This window comes from Dendrobium catenatum, unplaced genomic scaffold (genome assembly GCF_001605985.2).
Source record: "Dendrobium catenatum unplaced genomic scaffold, ASM160598v2 fragScaff_scaffold_1413, whole genome shotgun sequence".
Taxonomy (NCBI): Eukaryota; Viridiplantae; Streptophyta; class Magnoliopsida; order Asparagales; family Orchidaceae; genus Dendrobium; species Dendrobium catenatum.
In genome coordinates, this window is record NW_021319875.1 from 326,890 (window position 1) to 331,611 (window position 4,722).

The 4,722-nt window shown below is 33.1% G+C and overlaps 1 pseudogene; it reads left to right on the forward strand.

The window, feature by feature from the left end:
• The first annotated feature begins 280 nt into the window (after positions 1–280).
• On the forward strand, positions 281–4,024 carry LOC110094892 (annotated as a pseudogene).
• The last annotated feature ends 698 nt before the right edge of the window (positions 4,025–4,722 follow it).

The window sequence follows — 4,722 nt, forward strand, 5'->3', positions numbered from 1 at the left end:
AACTGTATAGCTTTTGTTAAGTGCTGTAAGGCAAGATTAGTGCTCTTATTATTAACAATGAAAAGGAAGACCTTTTGGCTGTTAGTTTTGAAACTGTATAGCCAGTAACAAGTTCTTTAACCAAATGAAAAAAAAAAATCAAAAATCTAAAATCTAGTCCCACCAATCAGAGAGAGAGAGAGTTTCCGTAGGATGTTTTTTTTGGGACATTTAGGCCGTTTAAGGCAAACTCACATACACAATGTATATATAAAGACTCGAATTCCAAGATCTCTTAGTTACAAGCATAAGTTCTGAGGAGCAGTCTGTTTCGGTAGGGCGTTGCTGTTTGGTTTTAAGTTTGGAATCTCCTGTTTATGGCTATTAGAGTTAATTTTTGTACTGTACACACGCATAAACACAGACAACAGAGAGAAAGGTGGGAATTTGTGTGTGCGTGTAGAAAATGGGCAGAGCACATAGACAAATTGCTAGTTTTGAAGGCTTACTTTCTCTTCGGTTTCATCTCCGTACTCCAAACAGCCCAAGTTCAGCTTTTGACGGTAAGCAACCCTAGTAATTAGCTTTGAGGAGGACCTTTCCTTTAGTTTTTCTGCTTTTTGTTAGGTTGCTTGTAGGAATCGTGACGTTAAAGGGTCCTGTAAATTAACTTGTATTTGTGGTTGAATCATACGATTTCGAGGAATTGGAACGGGGATTTTTGAAATTTTGTTTCTTCTGCTCCTATCTTCTGGCTTTTTGTGATCCGCCTAAGTTTTCCTTTAGTCGTGGGAATAGATTGGAATTTATAGGGTTTCTACTTCTTCTGTGAGCAGATTGCGTTCTTAGCTTGGGATTAAGATGGTAATTAATTGAATTTATGGTATTTCTAAACTGGTTGTCTTCTTGATTCTCTAGGTTTGGTTAGATCGAGACTGGCTTACTCGTTACCCCAAAATTCTCTTCTGAAGTGTTTAGATAACCAATCCTGGAGTTCTGAAGTGCTGATGGCTGGAGTACCAATCATCCGAGGTTCTTATGTTTTTTTATCTGTTTACAATGTTCTCCCTAAACAGAAAAAGTAGCTACAATCCGATTACTAAATAATTTTTGTTTTACTGATGCTTAAATTCTTTTCAATCCTAGTTTCGATACTGAATAAAAATTGTTATTCTGTGGTGGTGGTCAAAATCCTATACAACCAGTTGTGTTGACAATGTAATAAAATTTGTTCACTTTTCGACTGCAAAGTCTCAAAGCTTAATTCATTTTTGTTGAAGAAGCACGTTCTCAAGATTTAATAATGGCAAAACAAAATAAGTTTTTGGAATTTCTCATTTGTTATACAGCTGGTTTATGCAGCTAGTAGTTACTATTTAATTTTGTAGAACTTATGAATTAAAATAGATAAATTTATAATTGTGAACACAGAATCTGATGGTCTGTTCAGATAAACGTAGACAAAGGTCATCTCTCCATGTTATATTGCATACTTAGATGTCTAATATGAAAGAAATCTTTTAAAAAACCTTCTGTTTCATTGTTCTGATTTTTCTTATGGAATTTAGATGGCTTCCTTTCACTTTCTTTATCATTTTACTCGTTCTTAAGATTTTATTGCAACTGTAGAAGATGATAATTGTTTCTTTGGCCTATCCTAAGTCAATCTTAATAAAATAAGTATATGATTTAACTGTGTCATATACCTGCCTAATTGTTTTCCAGGGATTTTCTTGACATCGGAGACAGTTATTTGGTTTTCTCAATATCTTGCATGATCATTTCTTTTTCCCTGTGTGCCCCTTGTGCCAATGGGCATTATCAAGATTAGGCACCAGGGGCCAAGGAAACATAAAGATCCACCGCATTGGTCTCTTACACTAGAAAATAAATTTGTAGAAGAGGAGAGACTTATAACGGCTACCGATCATAGCCATGAATTAGATGATTTCGAGATTTCTGATCCTGGTTGTGAGTATGCTTTGGTCAATGACCAAATTTGCAATGTTCCTTATGAGCTTTATGAACTTTCAAATCTTAATGAGATTCTCTCACTTGAAACATGGAATTCCTATTTGACTGAAGATGAAAGGTTCTATCTTGCTGCTTATCTTCCAGACATGGATCAGGAAACATTTTCTCTGACTATGTAGGAGTTGCTTCGTGGTGCCAATCTATTCTTTGGAAGTCCATTGGAAATATTTTTCCATAGACTTAAAGGCGGGTTCTATTCTCTTAAAGTAAGTCACTATAGAGAAAGATTGGAGTTTTTATATGTACGCCGATATTTCCATTCTTTGAGATCTTACCAAGAGAGATTATGCCAGAAGATTGTAGATATGATAAAGGCTTGGAGGAATTGCAGACCAAATACATGTGTCGAAGAACGAGTTCAAATTTTAAACAATAGGAAATACCGAAAACCTGTGTTTCTGGTTGATCTTAATGCATTTCCTACTGATGAAGAGTTTTCATCTAAGGCTGAGAACAAGGTTATGAGACTTCCACAAGTTAAAAAACCAAGGCATATAAAAGAAGTGGAAAGTACACATGTTCCTGCCATGGATTGGAATGGCATGGGTTTAAATAGCAGGAAAAAAGCTAAGGGTGTTCTGAAAATAAAACCTTTGACGATGAATGTGGCATCAAAGCAGATTGGTCTACAATTGCACACAGAGTCCCAAGAACTATTTAGGCGGCCTCCAAAGGGTGTACTAAAAATAAAGCGTAAAGGTTATCCCAATAGTCTAGTAGAAAGACCAAAGGTGATTTCTGTTCTGCCTGAAAAGAATTCCAATACCGTATTTGATGTTTGCCAAACTAAAATCTCTTCTTCATTTTTTTTTTCTCTTTTTTTTTTTCGACATTTCATCACAGATCAACTAAAATCTCTTCTTCATGTTTTGCTTCACAGTTGCAAGAGGAGAACTTATATAGTAAGTTAAAAACTGATTTCACAAATGGTAAGAAAAGCGAGGATGCTTTAAGCATTGGTTCTGAGTTATTTGATAATGCACGTAGCTTCCTGAGAAAGAATACAGTAAATAGTATGAAGATGTACTCTAATGACACTAGTGATTTTGGAGGATTTTTTGACAGCCAAAAAACTGAAGTTTTAAGTCCAGGCTCTTTATGCTTATACCTATCAGCTTCTGATCATTATGGAAGGAAGATAATGCCAGTTCATACCAATTTTACAGAAGCAGTATCAAGAAACTCAACCTTAGTAATGGATGATTGTCAGATTTTTCCAAATTATCCTGACCATTCCGAGCACTGGCATAGGGAAAAAAATGGAGATGATGTTGGAAGAAGCAGCATGTTTCCTTTAACATATAAGAGGAAAAAATATGTGACAAAGCTTAGTTCCGTTCAGAACCTTAAACAGCCATCAATGGTATAGATAATATGGAACCAGCAGCTTCAACTGCAGCAGATTTTCATCAAGTGGACAAAGCCAAGTCAATAAAAATAAGAGTCAAGGGATGGAATGAGTTCAATTCTTAGTAAAAACAACAAATTCTAAATTGTCAGCACCATGGTTCTTTTTCCACCTAAGCAACCCTTTCTTTAACAATGATACCCTTCGCTCACTCTATGTGATTTTCCTCAGGTATTTTCAAACTTATCGAGTGGATCGTTTCAATGGACATAAGAGAGTTCTAGATGTTTGTTATGTCAATTAATGTGATGGCACTTAGATTTGGATTTTGGATCTGTTGGAGTCACAGAAATTGGTCATCAGAGCTAATAGATTCATATGAATACATAGGAATATTTCTTGTTTAAATTTATCCATTCGTTTCAGATTTGTATTTTGTTCTGTTACATTATCCTGGATTAGGTAGAAATAGGGGGTTGATTTTTTTATTTTAGGGTTTTTATTAATCAATTCTTGCTAGTTTAACAAGCTGGTCCTTGGAAGAGAACACTGTAGCATACCTAAAAAAAGCATCATGAATGGGGGGATTCACCAATGTAAGAGAATTAATGGAGTACATGAAGCTAATAAAACATCATGGGAGGCACCTACAATTTGAGATAATTATTTCCTACAAATTCATTAGTATGCAAGTTTAGAAGTTTTACAATTCCTTAATATTATCAAATAATTCAAAATTAGACTAATAAGCATATTAAAAGAATTGTTTCAAATGTTTCTTACGAAAGAAGACTAATAAATGACATATTTTAATTATTTAAATAAATGACATATTTTAATTATTTAAATAAATAATGAATAGGTATTTTAAAACTTTTAACAAATTAAAGAAGAAATAACATTTGAACACAATTAAATTTATAAATATTTTTTTCTTAAGTTTAAAATATATATCTATACATTTCTTCAGCTCTTAATAGAGTTTCAATTTCAAGGCCCCATCATGATCAATTTCTTTAAATTAGGTTAAGGTTTATAATTTAGTGATATCTTGAATCAGTACCATATGTTTAGAAGTGAGAGATGTGGAAAAATATATTAAAAATAAATGAGTATTAAAGAACAATAAATTATGTATTAGCTCTTCATATCGATTACTTAACTATTCTTAAACACTCATTAATATAATTCTAATATATCATTACCTTTTAGTATGTTTAGTTGCTTAGTGTTTGTAAGTGTAATTTAACCTTTTTTATTTGTAGTGTCTTCTTTTAATAAATTTAATACATAATTGGAATATTATGAAGTTGATGATTGTCTCGATGGAATAAATATATTGTTTCAAATATATTGTAAAT